We start from the raw sequence: 17,382 nt of genomic DNA on the forward strand, positions 1-17,382 counted from the left end.
CGCCCTCTGAGGATGTCTCCTTTTCAGACATCCTAGAAATACTTAAATAGAGAGGCAGCTGGAAGCTCATCAGCTCTTCTAGTCTGTTTACCTGAAGGCCTTTGGGTCTCATCCTTCAGCTACTTGGGTGTCTCCGCCTTCCGACAAACATATAGAAGAAGTTAGTCGAAAGGCATGGGACTCTCCAGACGCAGTGGAACCTGTCCCTCAGAGGCCAAATAAGTTCATTATAGCCCCTTCTGATAAAGATATCCTGACAAAGGGTGTCCCTGTAGATACTATGGTGGTGGCAACAGCCACCAAAAAGGAACTTTCTGAAACATCCTCGTCTGTCCATCCACCGAACAAGGAGTCTCATATGATGGACAGATACGGGAAGCGCACGTTTTCTTCAGTGACATTTGCACTCAGATCGCAGAATTATCTGACGCATTTTACAAGGCTACAAAGAGATCTCCTGAAGGAGCTAGGAGATACTCTCCAAGGTACAGTAGCTGCAGGGGTATCCGACAAGGTTTCCTCTCAGCACTCCACCTTAAACTCTGTGGTCAACTCCTCCATGAGGCTCATATCTTATGCAGCAGATGGAGCGAGCAGATCAATGGGTTCAGGAATTTCCCTAAGGAGACATTCCTTAATGTCCTTATGTGGCTTTGTGGAACTTTTTAAGTCTTCTTTTATTAATGCCCCTTTCAATGGCTTGTCCTTGTTTGGGCCAAAAGTCAAGGACACACTAACTAAGTGTGAACAAGAAAGGAAAACTCCCTCTGCTATGGGAGTCTGTTTTTCCATACCTTCTAGACCATATCCAAAAGGCCAGAAGGGAGGAAAGATGTGGTTCCATAAATCCCAGAGAGTTTTTCAGGACATGTGGCGAGTCTTCCCCTAGGAGCAGTGGGGGAAGTATGAATGGAAGATGCCGTCCTCGCAGCAGAGGGGGTCTGCAAAATCAGGGTGACAAGGATTCTTTCCATGGCAGGCCCTTTCAGCACTCCTGAGGGGAGGCCCACCTGTCCATCTCTGGAGGCAGTCAGGGGTCGATTATCTTTGTACCTAGAAGCCTGGCTGGAAATAACACAAGACAAGTAGGTACAAAGTATCATATCCAGAGACTGCTCCATACCCTTTTCCCTTCCCATCCCAAACATAAAGAACACCCCAGATGTTCCACCCAGTCAAAGGGATCAAGCAACTCTAGAAATTCAAAAGTTGCTAGACAAAAGAGTCATCCAAAGAGTCCCCGCAGACTAAATAGGATCCTGAACTTACTCAAGATTCTTTTTAGTGCCAAAAAGAACAGGGGACTGGAGGCCCATTTTGGATCTCAGCAAATTAAATGAATCATTAAAAAAAAAACAAGTTTTGGATGGTAACACTGCAGTCGATTCTACCCTGTCTGGGAAAAGACAATTGGATGTGCTGTATAGACCTGCAGGATGTGTACTACCGGGTCCTTCTTAGATTGTCGAAACACAAATTAGCGAATTTGTGTTTCGGCAATCACAATTTAGCAAAAGTGCATTTTGTCAAAATGCACTTTCGCTAAATAGAAAACACAAAGAAAGCATGCAGTCTGCATGCATCGTTAGTTGTAAATCAACGTATACTGTTGATTTACAACTAACGGAACTATTGCTGACATCGTACTACAGTGGGGATAAGGGAATATTTCCTTTTCCCCACTGTAGTGCGATCTCGGAGTGAGAATAATAAAGTAAGGGGGTGTGGGGGGCACAGCCCCCCACATGGGGGATGGAGGGGGGCTTGCCCCCCTGCATAACAATGTTTAATTTTTTTTGTTTTTTTTTGTGTGTGGTTATTTTGGGTTTAGCGAAAGTGCATAGTCGATAGTTTGCACTTTCAACAAGACGCACTTTGACTAAACTGAATTATCGGAAACACAATTCGATGGATTGTGTTTTTGATAATTCAACAGTGATCTGTACTACCACATAAAGATAAACAGGCCAGCTAGGAGTCATCTGTGCTTCTGGCTGGGAGCCAGTCTTTACCAGTTAAGAGCTCTGCCCTTTGGTCTCATTATACCCCCCAACGTGTTCCCCAAGTGTATGGCAGTAGTCACGGCTCACCTGAGGCATCTAGGATTCCTAGTGTTTCTGTATCTAGGTGACTGGCTCCTAACCTAAGTGCCACCACCAAGCATCTACTACTGGAAACAAGTGACACCACATTATTTCTCTGCTCTCACCTGGGAATCTCAATAAATTATGAAAAATCTGCCTTTTTGCCATCGCAACAAATCATGTTTATAGGACCAGATTTAGACACAATAAACATGATTGCAAAACTTCCTACAGAATGAGTTTTAGTTCTGAGACAGCAAGTCTCCAACCTTCTCTCCAGGACGAGACTACAGGTGACAACAGTTTTAAAAGTCTTGGGAACCATGGTGGCAGCGGTAAGTTTAGTTCCATTAGCATGCATGCACATGAGAATTCTGCCGTGGCTACTGTTCATTCAGTGGTCATTGCAGGAACTACCCATGTATCACCAAATTCTGTTAACAGAGTCCTGCATGAAGGACCTTTGCTGGTGGCTTCACTCCAGACATGTGACATCAGGTCAACCCTTTCTTCCTGTACAGCCTGTGGCCACAGTGACCATGGATGCCTCCCAGATAGGGTGGGGGGGGGGCATTATCTGGGAAGTACAGTCCAAGGCACTTGGCAGGATCATGAGGCTCATTTGCACATCAATATCCTAGAGATGAGAGCAGTGCTTTTGATGTTGCAGGCACTTCAGGACACTCTCCTACTGGGAACAATTGCAATACAGACAGACAACATGTTGGTTGTCTGGTATATAAACAAACAAGGAGGGACCAGGTCTTATCCCCTTTATCGAGAGGCCATGAGAGTATGGCAGTTTGCTATCTCCTCCCAACGCTTTCTGATAACATTGCACATCCTGAGAAAATCCAAAGTGATATCAGACAAACTTAGCAGAGCAATACTCATGCCTCATTAGTGGTCCCTAAAACAAGAAGTAGCAGAGATGATCTTCTGCAAATGGGGCCAGCCTTGCTGCAACCTTTTTGCCACATTCATGAATGCCAAATGCAGCAGCTGTTTTGCCCTGATCCCCCCTCCATGGGAGTCACCAAGGGATGCACTTGCAGACGATTGGCCCTCGGGTCTCCTTTATGCCTTCCCTCCCTTTCCTCTGATACCCAAGGTTCTCCAGAAATCCAACTCATTGGGAAGCAGGTTGATCCTCATCACCCCGTACTGGCCTTGTCATATTTGATTCCCCTTCCTTTGGCCTCATCTTCAGGAGGAGCTGTGGGTTCTGGACCCAGTTCCAGACCTTCTGACGCATACATCTGGAATGCTCCACCCTTGCTTTCAAACCCTCAGACTGACAGCTTGGTTGATCCATTTCCAAATATAGCCAGGCTTCCTAACCTTTCTACTTCTGTGAAACATATCTTGATCTCTTCTCATAAGTACTCAACGAGAAAATTATATATGAGTAAATAGAAAAGATTTCTTCCTGGGCATTAAGTAAACACATTAACCCCTTTTCTGCTGCTATAACTTTTTTCTCGAATTTCTAGCGAAACTATTTAATGAAAGTGCAGCTGCAGCTACCATTTGTATGCAGTTAGCAGCAATATCTGATTTCCATATAAGTGATTTTGCCCCAAATCTAATGTCTCACAGGCTATGCAGAGCCTTTGTGAAGGGCACTAACCTGTTAAGACCACCAATAATAAACCCTCTACCACCATGGGACCTGAACTTTGTTTTGTCCTGTTTGATTCTTCCCCCTTTGAACTCGCATCATCATGTGATCTAAAATTTTTAACATGGAAAACAAGTATGTTGATTGCCATCTCTTCTGCTAGAAGGGTTTCAGAGCTACAAACATTATCGATCAAGCCACCATATATGCTTTTCCACAAAGACAGAGTATCCCTTCGAACAACTCCATCCTTCCTACCAAACATATGCTCAGAGTCTAACCTAAATCAGTCCATAGAGCTACCAGTCTTTTTTCCCAACTATGGCAACAAGGCAAAATATATGCTTCACCTACTGGATGTATGCAGACAGTTAAGTTTCTACTTACATACAACAAAAGACTTCAGGAAATCTGATCAATTATTTGTTGCATTTTCAGAAGCAAAGAAAGGTGCTCCTGTATCTAAGGTCACACTTTCGAAATGGCTCTCAGATTGTATTACCTTCATATATAATTGTAACAACAAAGTTCTTCCCTATAAAGTCAAGGGTCATTCCGTGAGAGCCATAGCAACCTCTTCTGCCTTCCGTGCTAGGCTGCCATTTGATACCATTTGTGCTGCTGCGACTTAGGTAAGGCCTCATACCTTTTATCACTCATTACAAAGTATATTTTGCCTCCATGGACAGGGCCTCCTCTAGGTCCACTGTCCTGAAGAATATACTTCCATGACCAGTCCAGGAAATATGGTGTTAGGGGCACTGTCCCAACTAGTAAGAATAAAGGCGAGATAAGACAACATAACATAAAGAAGTTATGTGCTCACCATAACATTCCATGTTTGTTGCCCATCTTGCCTTCATTCTTACATCCCACCCTCCTTCCCCCTGCCTGTGGCTCCTGGAGGACCAAGAGGTTCTTTCATTTGGCAAGGGTGTCTCTGACCTTCTTCATTGTCTTCATAAGATGTCCTAATAGTATCTTAGGTAACTGGGGTTATCAGCAAACAAGATCTGGGGAGCTTCGCTAGAGCATGATGGGATAGGAATACAACCATGAGCCAGTGGAAGACCTCGATCTTTAGTATATGGCCGAGTCGGAACCGAGGATCGGTTCCGAACCCAACCAGTAAGAATGAAGCCGAGATGGACAACAAACATAGAACATTATGGTGAGTACATAACTTCTTTTTTTTCTGAAAGATTTGAAGTCTGAAACTCAAATGTATGTCATTATTTAGTGACTTCAATCCTCAGATCATCCCAGTAATTTTTTAGAAAAACACAGATTTTATGAGGAACAGACCAAAAATATGAGGCAAAAATCTGTACAGTTGAGAGGTATGAGAGTAATAAGCACTGTTTTAGGTAAATGACAAATTAAAATCATTAAATGCCAGTCTATGCAAAGTTTAGTAGGTAAAACAATGTTTCATCAAAATGACACAGCAAGTTAGGGTGTGGAGGTTACTTCCCTATGCCAATGAGGAGTAGTTGGGGTATCCCACCTGGCTCTGTACTGAGGCCACTGTTCTGGACTGTTCTACTTAAGTATAAAAAAGAAAATATTCTTCTTTCTTTTTGATAACCAAATATGGTGATGTTTTCAAACTGGACAACATAATTACCATAATTACTTAATGATGAGATTTGGCAAAAAGGATATAAATCATAACCTCAAAATAAATGGTCAAATTACAAAAAGAAAATGACACCACAATAAAAGATCCATGTTCAATGGTAGAAAGCAGTTTAAGGTTTAACTAGTGTACAAGTGCCAGTCATGTTCTGAAGCCCAAACAAGTCTAAAGGATGTGTTCAGATGCTACAGTCAGATCAGTATATCTCTGTATATCTCAGGGATCTGACTCATGATTGAAGTCAGTGTCACATTTTTCAGCCTTTGAACAAGCCACCTGAAAATACTTTAAGAGATACAATGATTCCTTACTAGCAGTCAAAAGGTTGAAAAATATTTAACTATTTAGAAATGTTTCAGGAACTGTTATTATATTCAGCTTGTTTTACACAACTTAGATCTGACCTTTTCTTGATGTATAAAGCAGTGTCTAGTCTGGTTTTATGTGAATACCATGTGCTTAGAGTATACTGATCATCAATAAGCTATGCAAGGCCTTGTAAAAGGTTCTCTTAGACTTCTTCTCCAGCAGTGAGATCCTAAACAGGGAAGGGATTGATTTCAAAGCATTGCACTCGACTATACCCATCTAGTGTCTCTGTTTTTAGGGATGTCCCTGATTTTGCTTCTGAATTTTAGTGTGGGACTTTGTGATAGAACACTAACGGTTAAAAATCATTACATAATTCTAGGCATTCTATTTACTGACTTGTTCACCACAGATGGACAGAGCATACTCAGTTTGAAGCTGTTCTTTCAGAAAACCTCTCCATTCAGAAAACATGTCCAAAGGAAAGGTTTACAGTTTTTCTCTTTCAGGAATACTGCCACACTTGAAATTCTGATTTTGTTTGGTTTCCTAGTCATTAGTGACTGTAGGTATTCAAGTATTGCCTTATAAACCAGATCACAAAAAGGTCATTTGCCTCGATACTGGTCAGTTTGCTATGAAATTACTTTAATGCATTAATAAAAAAAGATCAGTTCACATCACAGATGTGTTCATTGTTCAGTATGTACCTCTGAACTGCTATAGTTTAGGCATAGTGCCATGACTTTGGCCTTCAGATTAAGCCTTGTTCCTCCTAGATTTATGATGTTCCTCATAAAGTCAGACCTGCTTGTGAATACATACTTTAGTAAGTACATAAGCTCTGCCTATAGAAAAATCCACTATCCCTTACTATTTAGGGTCTAAAAGATCTTCTACTGTGAACAATAAGAAAGTGCTCCTCCTTTCTGACTCTCTGTTATGTTTATTAAGGGCCAATACTATGATTTTAATGCTTGAAGGTTAAGAGGTATTATTCAGTGCAATGTTAACATTGGCTTTTATGTCACTGAAGACCCATTCAGGTATAATGCTGTTCCCACAGCTGGTTATTAATCAGATGCCTAAGGCATATTCTTGTTTTCAAATAGTTCAAGAAAGCTGTTCTTCTGACAGTTGTTTTGTCTGGTAAATTCTAGTTTTGAATTTCTAATGAGTCTTCACTGCAAGGATCATCTTGTCTGTGTTTTATTTTGCATCTGCCATATCTGTATGTTCTTTCCTATCATCTCAGTGTCTTTTTCTGATGTATGTGCCAGAGTTAGCTTTGTTTTATTTTCCTTGGATTCTTATGATATAAGACTGACTTTACAAATCAATAATCTCTGTATTTTCCCCAATGATTTGACGTATTTTGGATGGGGTACATTTTTTTCTCATTTGACTGTGCACTGTTGACTGGATAACTTACTATTCTTTGCAGCAATAAATTATAGGTTCATAGGTTTATACTAGGCTAACGCTCACCAGGGTCTTTACAAGCCTAGTTGTGGAAACCAACCCAGTTTTGTCCCTGAGTTCCTTGGATGCCTGTATGGTGGGGTATGTTAGTAAAGAGGTGATAAGAGTTATGTAGGTGGGGGGTATGTTAGTTGAGGATTCATTTACTTGTTGTTAATCTCTGTCCATCAGAGACATGGGGGCCAGACTGGGAAGAATTGGCAATTTCCCATCCAGTGATCAAGGTTTCTTGTGAATAGGGTTAGGGATGAACGCTGCTTCACATAGATGGTGAAGCTAATTCCATAGCAAGGGAATCCTTTGAGATACTTATCAGTCTCTCCAGCATGTTTTATTTATGTCGCAGGCAAAGTTCAGGTCCTTGGATCTAGTTTTTCTGGTGCTGTTTGTGTTGCAGTTGTGCAAGAGATCCATCAGAGCTAGATCTGGGGATGCCTTATATGCTAGGCATATGCTGCTTCTCAGTAACCTATAGGAGACCAAGTACAGAGATAGGGCCTTAAGGTGATCTGCATAGGACAGGTTATTCGTACCCTGGATTTTCCTGGTGAAGAAACTTTGCAGGTGTTAAAACTGCTGCAAGTTCCTGGTTAGCTACATGCTAATGGGTCACTGTACTCAATGATGGGCTTGAAAAGGGCTGAGTAGAGTGGTACTATAACTTCCTTATACCTGGATGCTATACACTTGCTTATGAGTTGGGTGACATAAAATGATTTTCATGCTATCTTGGCTACGTGTTGGTCAAAGCCCAGAATACTGTTTACATATGTTCTCAGATCCCTAACTATCAGGTCAACACTTAGGGTTTTTTTATCTATGGAGTAATTAGCTTGAGTGGACGATTTCCCAATTTCATTTTTTGTGTTAGACCCTCTGATAGGATGTTGCTTTCATGGGAGGAATCTATGATAGTTCCCAATTTACAGTCATCTCTGAACTTTGTGAGCTAGGGGCCTTTGACATTAGCCTTGAATTCCAGGAAGTAGATGCCAAAAAAGAGCGGGCTCAACATGGAGCCCTGGGGTTCTCCGCTGGTGATCAGTCTCTTGGTGGAGGTGGTCTCATCGATCCTGAAATCTTAGGTCCTATCTGTGAACCAGCCAGCAATCCAGCAAGTTATGTAGGGATTTATGCCTAGTTCTGAGAGTTTTTCAACAATACCTGAGTGGGGTATTATACTGAACACATTGGCCAGGCCATGGTAGGCGGTATGCACCATATTCTCCTCCTCCATAGTCTTGGTGACGCTCTCGAAGAAGTCTGTCAGCTTGAGCAGGCAAAACCTTCCTTTTCAAGGCCATACTAGGATTGGTACAGTTTGCCAATGTCCTTGTTGATCATTTCCATGATAATCTGTTCCATGGATCTGCAAATTAGACTTGTTAGACTGATGGTTCTGTAGTTCCCAGGGTCAGTTGATGTTCACCCTTATGAAGAAGGATGACCATTATGACCTTCAATTCACCAGGAACTTAACCTGTTTTGAGGCTGTAGTTACAGAGTGCATCACGTTTTCCTGCTAGATCATGTTTTAGGGTATTTAGGAGGCAACTGGGGATATCGTCAGGGTCCACAGAAACAGTGTTTTTTGCCTTAGTAAGCACCACCAGGACCTGCTCCCTGTTGATAGTTGGGCGGACATGCTAGAAAGGATGTCACAGGGGTAGCAGTGAGAGTGGGGGTGAAATTAGAGCTATATATTTCAGCTAGTAGATTCCCTGTGTTACCCTGGACAGTGAAGGTTTGTGACATTTACCACCAGTTCTGTACACTGCTGAGTGTTACCTTTAAGGTTCCTGATGTAGCTGAAGAAGGCCTTGTGATTGTTCTTAGCCTGGGAGGCTATCTTTACCTCCTAATTGGCCTTATTGGACCTTATTAGACCTCTTAGTTTATTGTTTAGTTGAATCAGAGAGCTCTTGACTGTATGAAAGTTGCTCTTCTGATTTTGGCTATGACTTTTTTTCTTTTGTTATATACCCTGTGAGGGTAAGAATTACACCAGTGGGGTTTGCTTTTGGTGTTATATCTTGGCTTACTTCTTATAGGTATGGCAGCCTCAATGCAGCTATTTACATTTTTGTACAGTGTTTCTGAAGTAATTCTGCGCAGGTAGCTACGTTCTCAGGGTTTGGGGAGCTGTGAATTTTCATAAACTGTTGCGTAATAGGATGTAGTTTACTTTAGAATAGTTCCTAACTGTTACGGGTTTAGTTGGGTTTTCCAGGTTGATTTTTATTTCAAGGGAGACAGCTTTGTGGTTCAGCTTTACCAATAATGACATGAATGAGGGGTGCACAACTCTCCCATGTTGGTGTGTACTAAATCCAGTATGTTTGATACTCTAATTGGAGTGCCCACTCTCTGGTCCAGGGTGTTTATAAAAATCTAGGAAATGTTCCTGTGAATTAGAGGCAGTGTATGTTTCCCAGTCTGTAGAGGAGTAGTTAAAGTCTCCCATGAAAAGGGTATTTGGTTGGATGGTGAGCATCTGTAGTAGGTCTAGGTAAGAGTTGTGAGCTTCATGGGCCATAGAGGGTGACCTGTAGCTGTCCAGGAGAATTGGACATGGATGAATTCTAGGGCATCATCCTTTTTACCAATCTGGCATTGTATTTTGCACTAATGCAGATCAAGACATCTCACCTTTAGTCTCTGTCTGTGCTGCTGTTGGTCTAAATGTACAGAAAGCACTGTAGCCTTCCATACTGTCTGTGTCTGTCAACCAAGTCTCAATAACAGCACAGATATCTCCATTCTCCAGAGCAAGGAGAGCTTGTAGGGTGTGGAGTTACATGTTCAGGCTCCTGGCACTGAGCAGTAATAGCTTGAGGTTGCTGTGAGTTTTTTACTATATTGGTAAATTGGTTGTCATTTTCATTCATTCTGCAAATAAAGGGTCTTGAGTCTGACCTTGGATCCAGCTTGGCCCCTTTCAGTAGACTCACATACGCAACTCTCGAGCTCCTCCCTTACACATAATGCCCACCAACCTAACATAACCTCAGATCTCATTTGCTGCCATATCGCTTAGATGCTTTCAGGTGAATTTTCAGTATTATACAGTTGTAAGTTCTTCTTGTTTAAGTTACATATAACTTTCTTTCACTCTCTCCCTTACTTTCTGACTTATTTTTCCTGCCCTTTTTATTGTTTGGGTACAGTTGTTGGTACCTTTGCTTCCTTTCCCCTAATCTTTTCCTTCCTACCCTCTAGACAATATTTCTTTGTATCATTGTTGGTTTTATATATCTATATATCTATATCTATATATATTTATGTATATATGTATATGTCTATATATGTTTATGTATATATGTATGTATATATAAAATCTTTTGCTATAACTACATTGAAACCTCCTTCTTGCCTCTTTAACCTACTTAACATGGCTGATAAGCTGACTGGTTTTAGAAAATGCACTTCCTGTGGGCATAAGATTCCCAGTGTTGATGCTCACAAGGAATGTGTCTATTGATTTGCCACAGCCTATTTAGAAACTGATTGTACTGTTTGTGCTGGTTTCAATTCCAGGGCACTTACTGACAGAAAAATAAGCTTGTGCTAAAATGCTATCTTCCCTCTTCCTTGTCTTCTCTAGCTACCAGGGCTCAAAATCCCTCCATGAGGTCCGAAAAGAAAAGCCTGAATCGGCCCCAAAGGATAAGGATCCTAAAAAGAGGTTTCCAGACCATTCTGTTGCATTGGCTCAGTCCTCTGAGACTCATTTGAAAATTTCAAAAAGTCGTATCTGGCATCCTCAGGTCCTACTTCATTGAAGCTTAGGTGAACTCAGATCTGGTCACTACAGTTCTCACTGGAACCGATTTCTCCTCAGCTCCACTGAGCTTTTCTCCAGGAAATTCTGAGGAAACACTCCAGGCCACCATGTATGAGCTCCTCTCTTAGGTCCTCCAGGAGCTTGTCTGAAGCAGAAGTGGATAGGATGATGAAGTTCCTCAGAGCTCAGATCCAGATGAGGGTAATCCCGGCTCTGGTTTCCATTGGACTCATGAGCCAGCCCTCCACTATTTTAGAGCCCTCGGATCCAAGATTCTTCTGAGAGGGTCTTCATCAGATCCCAAGACAGGTTGTTCTTCAATTCCAACCCTGTTCCCGAATCTTCCAGCTCTGATGCTTTCAGAGCAGGAGGACTCTCAGAGCAGAAGCTTCGGTGCTAACTCTGGGGGTTTGGGGTCAACTCTGAAGTTATCAGAGCCATCATTGGCCCTAGTTGCTTTGGTGCTGAACAGCTCAAGTCTGACGGGGATCTTGGGAAGTTCAGGGCTCATTGGCACAAGGTCTTTGTCTCTGTTGCTGCTAGCTTCTGTTTCTTGTAGGTCCTCTGCTTTTGAGATAGTAGACAGGGCTTTCTCTCTGCCTAGAGAAAGGACTTCCTAACCCCCATTCGGATCCTGTTTCTGTTTCACCATCAGGTATGTGTTTTGAGCCTCTCAGCTGTATCCCACTGGGACAGCCTGCCCAAACAAGCCTCCTGTCAGTCTGTCATGATTCCCCGTCACTTCTGATACCTCACCAGACCATCTCATCCTACTGATGAAATCCCTAGGAAGAGGACGTGTAAAAGGAGACATTTGCATTCCCATCAGGAATGTCTCACTGAGGACACTGGCTTCGATGAAGTGGAAGGGTCCCCCATATCTCCACCTGAGAATGTCTCCTTTGGAAAAATACTGGAACTTATAAAGCAAAAAGGTGAATGGTCTTCCATTCCCCTTCCCAGGAGGAGTCAGTGTTCCTGAAGGCCTTTGGATCTGGTCCAGCTATAGTTTGGGTGAGCCCCCCTCCCCCATCTTATCAGCTCTTGTCTCACACCATGCGTATAAGGAGCCGGATACTGTAGATCCAATTCCCAAGTGACTGGATAGAGTTTTAGCCCCCCTCCTCAAAGGTAGAGCACACAGGGGGACCCAGTAGATGCCATGGTTGTGGCAGCTGCCACCAAGAAAGAGCTCGCAGAGCAGAACTTATATGTCCATCCCCCTAATAGGAAGTCACTGACTTTGGACAGATTTGGAAAGTGTGTCTATGCCTTAGTGATCTCTGCCCTGCAGTTGATAAATTACTTGGCACACTTTACCAGGTTGCAAAGAGATTTGACAAAAGAGCTTTCCAAATCTCTTTTTGGGTTCATGTTTGTGGAGGACTACAATAAGGTTTCCTCTCAACTGGCCAGCCTTCAATCTATATCTAGTCCGTCCATAAGGTTGATTTCCCACGCTGCAGAGGGTACTTCAAGGGTGGCAGGTTTGGCCATAGCCATCAGGAGACAAGTCTGGATGCACTTGTGTGATTTTGTGGAGCCGTTCAAGTCATCGTTGATCAATGCTCCTTTGGATGGATCTTCTCTGTTTGGCCCAAGGGCAAAGGAAATGCTTTTTAGAAGTGAGCAAGAAAGAAAGAAAGATCCTGCCTGGCATTGGGATCCATTTTTGTACTCCTCAGAGTCCCTTTTTACAGAATCAATGAAGTGGTAGGAAAATATCGTTTTGATGGTCCCAAGGTCCTTTCCAAGACTCATGAGGCAATGATTCTCCGAGAGGCAGAGGAGGGAACTCTAACAGAAGATATCATTGTGATAGCAGAGGGGATCTGCACAACCAGAGTTTTAGGGAATCTTTCTTGGATAAACCTTATCTGCTGTCCTGAAGGGTTGCCTGACAGCTTATCTCTGGAGGCAGCCAGGGAATGCTAGTCTGTGCAACTAAAGCCTGGCCATCCATCACAGCAGATACTTGGGTGCAGAGGATCATATCCAGAGGTTATTTCATACCATTTTCCCAGACTCCCTCATAAAAATGAAAAAAGTCACCAATGCTCTACCCAGTCAGAGGGAGACAGAAGCTCTGGAAATAAGAAAGCTGCTAGAAAAATATTCATCCAAGTAGTCCCCCCAGACAAGATATGATCCAGAACCTACTCAAGATTTTTTAGTGCCAAAAAAGACAGAGTACTTGAGATCCAGCCTTGATCTCAACAAACTAAACCAGTATGTGAAATATTCAAAGTTCCAGATAATCACTGTTCAGACCATTTTGCCCCTGTTGCAAAAAGTTGATTGGATTTGCTTGATATATCTTCAGGGTGCATAGTATCACAGCAAAATGAACAGGCACTCCAGAAGATATCTGTGCTTCTGGCTGGGAGGCAGTCATTATCCGTTCTCTCTGCTTCTGGCTGGGAGGCAGTCATTGTCAATTCAGAGCACTCACCTTTGGTCTCACCAAAGCCCCCAGGGTGTTTACCAAATGCATGGCAGTGGTAGGAACTCACTTGAGACTGCTGAGATTCTGGGTGTTCCATATCTAGACAACTGGTTCCTGACTGCTCCAGCCAGGTATCAACTTATACAAGCAAGGAACTACTTGCTCTAATTGGGTCAACATCTGGGCATCTCAGTCATTTACAAGTCGTAACTCACTCCTACATAGAAACTGGAGTTCATAGGTACTCATCTAGACACACTAAATCAGATAGCATCTCTTCCTCCGACAAGAGTACAAACACTCATTTCCCAGGTAAACAAAGTTATCTTCTGTTCATCTCCTTCAGCATGGCTAGTCTTGCAAGCTTTGAGGTCCATGGCATCAGCAAAAACTCTAGTTCCATTATCCAGATTTCATATGCAGATTATACTGTGGTCCCTGTCCATTCAGTGTCTGTTCTTCAATAGCCCTTATACAGTCCAGTCAGGATTACACAAGTTTGCAAGAAACACCTTTCCTGGATTGTTCAAATGAAATTTCTTAACCTTGTCCTTTTGTTTTACCTCTACTTGTAGCCACAGTAACCACAGACACCTCCCATCTGGTGTGGGGAGGGGCATTTCTTTGGAATGACAGTCTAAGGTATGTGGTCTCCTTGAAAGCCATTTCAAATAGCAAAGTCTTGGAAATGAGAGTTGTCCTTCTAGCACTGCAGGCCTTTCAAGATGCTCTCCCCTGTGGGACAGTTGCAGTCCAATCAAACAATATTTCTGTTGTCTTGTACATCAACAAACAGGGAAGTACCAGGTCTTATCCTCTTTGTCGCAAGGCAGTGAGGGTGTGGCAATGGGTGATCTCTTCTGGTCCCTTCTCTTTGCAATGGATGTACCGGGGAAAAACAGTGTGCTTGCAAACAAGCTAAGCAGATCCATTCTGATGCCTCACGAGTGGTCTCTCAGTGTCAAAGTGACAGAAAGAATTTTCTGTCAGTGGGTCCAGCCATGTTAAGATTTTTTTGCTTCCAACCTCAGCAACAAGTGCAGCAGGTTCTTCACCCTGATTCCCCCCTCTGGAGGAGTCATTAAGAAATGCTGTGTCTCACAATTGGCTGTACAGTCTCCTCTATGCTTATCCACACAATGTCTATTCCCCAAGTTTCTACAGAACGCTTACAAGTTGAAGAGCACAGTTATCCTTATTGCACCATTTTGTCCTCATCATATCTGGTTTCCCTTCCTTGGGCCTCATCTTCTGTATCTGCCATAACAATACACCTGTGTTGTCCATTTTCATTCTTCCTCAACTTCTTGCCCTTCTAACCTCCTTCCCTTTCTTCCTGGAGGACACCTAAGGGAATTTTTCTTGGGAACTCATCTTTCCTTGTTTGAGCTCCATTTTTTTCTCTGTTGGTTCTTCTCAGCTGATTCTGTATAGAACAAATTATTGTTACTGGGGGCAGTAAACTTAATCTGAAGTATGCTTTTTTGGTGGGCCAGTATGAGTAAGGGAGGATCTTGAGAGTTGGATCCATGAATGTAGTGAAAGTGGCAGATCAGTTTAAAAATGAAAATGGACAACAGAGATGCATCATTATGTTGAGTACATAACTTTTGTTTTTGTCATTTTGACATTGTTTGAAAAATGCTCTAAGGGAGTGGATAAAGTTTTAGCCAATGTCCGAAAGCCTAGGGGGACAGGTGCAAACCGTCCTTGGCAAAGCTACATGGTCCATTAAACATGTCTTCCCATGTTGATAAGATATTGGATTCCCCTGAAGTTACACCAAAAGCTAAGCCAATTATTAATGTCAAACATCCTTGGTGAAGGTACAATGCTGGTCATTGTAAGGTTTGTACCTGTCTGTGACACATATTCAGAGAGATCCATAATGTCTCTTTCATATAGTTCAGTGAGGTGCGTATCAGGTCATTTACACCCACATGGACTATGATAGAATCATGTTGGTACCTGTGGAGCAGTGACTTGAGAGCATGCATGATATTACATATCCTAGGTTCAGATAGGCAAGCAACCATTATCTTCTCCTTGTCCAGCCTGGTGAGAGGGGCATCTGTGTGTCTTGCAATAGAATCCCTTGTGACAAGAGTACTAAATAAAGTGTTTGCATGCTTTATTGACTTTGTTCTTGGGGATCTGCTGAAAACTAACTCCTGTGCCCCCTAGCCAATAAATGGCTACACTTTGAGCTCCCTGGATTGCTTCCCATCTCTCCAAGAGACCAGGTAAACACCTTTTGCCACAAGATGGATTATCATAGAACTTCTTAATGTAAAAGTACAGCAAAAGTAATTCTCAACTGCAGATTAACACTAAATAACTAAGTCCCTAAAAAGCCCTAAAAGCTAATGAAACAATCTCACTGTAAGCCTCTTTATTTTTTACAAAACTGTGGCACATATTTTTACTCGGCAGGAATGGGGTATTTATCTACCAAGAAATATTGTAATTACAACATAAGGTAAGTGTCATGCAGAATATGTTATATATGTACTCTGGAACATATACTTGCTGTGTAGCAAGCATGACTTTCATCAGATAAGACTTACCAATAGGTTCATTTTTAATAATTACATAATTTAAGGTTTGTTGCGTTTAAATGATGGAAACCATATGCATAGTCATAATGTGAAAGAAAGTGACCATGGCTGCATCCGGATAATTTGATGGCAGCAACGTCAGTGTTATTTTTTTGCATTTCTTTGCTATCTGAATGAGATACATAAACAGGCAAGATCGTTTTACTCGTCGGTATACTAATCTGCAAAACCTCTGCATGATTTCTTTTTTTAACAGATTGACCTGTAATCCATTTAGTAATGATTGTGCTCATCAGCTACTTAGCAGCTTGATATCCTTAATACTGTTCCGTATGTACATATTTTGTAAGCACATCTGAGCAGTCAATGCCAGTAAATCATGATTAAAAACTGTTAGTCAGAAGCCAAGCCTAGAACAGTTATACATATGACAGGCTGAATCCCATTTAGTGTTAACTTGTGGCTCTTTTAGAAACTTGATAACATCTGCTGCATACTGTATGTGTCTCAGGTTTAATATCACATTCCATTTTGCAGGGAAAAGCCATGTCTTTGGTTTGTTGCAGAGGTGGTTTGTCTGTGAGCATTACGTGCCCCTGCATATAAATTCCTCTGCCACAAACTGCCCTTGAAGTGAAGGTATGCTCCATTACCACTCCAGCATAAGAACAAAGCCCACTAAAGCTTTTCTGCAATAATTTGTGTGAATGCCAGCTAGGTGAGGTTGCTATGGTTACCAGAGCATAGAGCAGTGGGGCATCATTTCTGAGATAATTAATGCAGACAGTATATTCCAGATTGTCTGTTATTATATCTGCCATGAAACCAAATTTTATTCTGCCTAGTGAGTTGTAAGGGTGAAACTGATACAGTGAAAATATCCAGATGGTAAACAAAATGAGAATGTTAAAAACAATTTAGTACTGAACGTGATTACTAGAAGTGTTATTTTCACTGTTCTCAGTAGAAGATTTTCTATCTAGTTAACTAGGCTATAATGTGGAATGTACCTTGAATGAAGAAGAACCCCATTTCTTTTCAACTTTTATACAATTAGCTTCTTACTCCGTGCAGTGTGGTATGACAGAACATTCTGTTTGCATGATAATCTAAATCACTAATTATAAAACAAACCAGCAGAAGAATAAAGCCTGTGGATATTAATGAGATTAGTTAGTGCAAGTCTGACTACAACCTATTTGTAAGTGAGAGAGAGAGAGAGTGAGAAGGAAACAGATTTGTCACTCTGAAGATAGCCTATGATTGAGGATATTGCATATTCTGGAAGGAAATAGAAAACATGTTGCTGAAAGTGACATTGAAAACCCTTTCATATTTATTGTTAACTCTGGATGTTTGTGGATGACTTAATATATGAGATAAATTTCTAAGGGAATAAGAATTCTCAGAAGGCCTTGTTTTATTGGTTATGTTTAATTGATTGTTCAAAGGTCTTTTC

The 17,382-nt window shown here is 41.8% G+C and overlaps 1 protein-coding gene across 2 annotated transcripts in view; it reads left to right on the forward strand.

Moving 5' to 3' along the window:
* The window catches only part of PID1 (phosphotyrosine interaction domain containing 1), a 523,618-nt gene that overhangs the window by 277,894 nt on the left and 228,342 nt on the right, over positions 1 to 17,382 (forward strand). The window lies entirely within an intron of this gene.

Source organism: Protopterus annectens, chromosome 4.part1 (assembly GCF_019279795.1).
Source record: "Protopterus annectens isolate FY-2018-M chromosome 4.part1, PAN1.0, whole genome shotgun sequence".
NCBI classification, from domain to species: Eukaryota; Metazoa; Chordata; order Ceratodontiformes; family Protopteridae; genus Protopterus; species Protopterus annectens.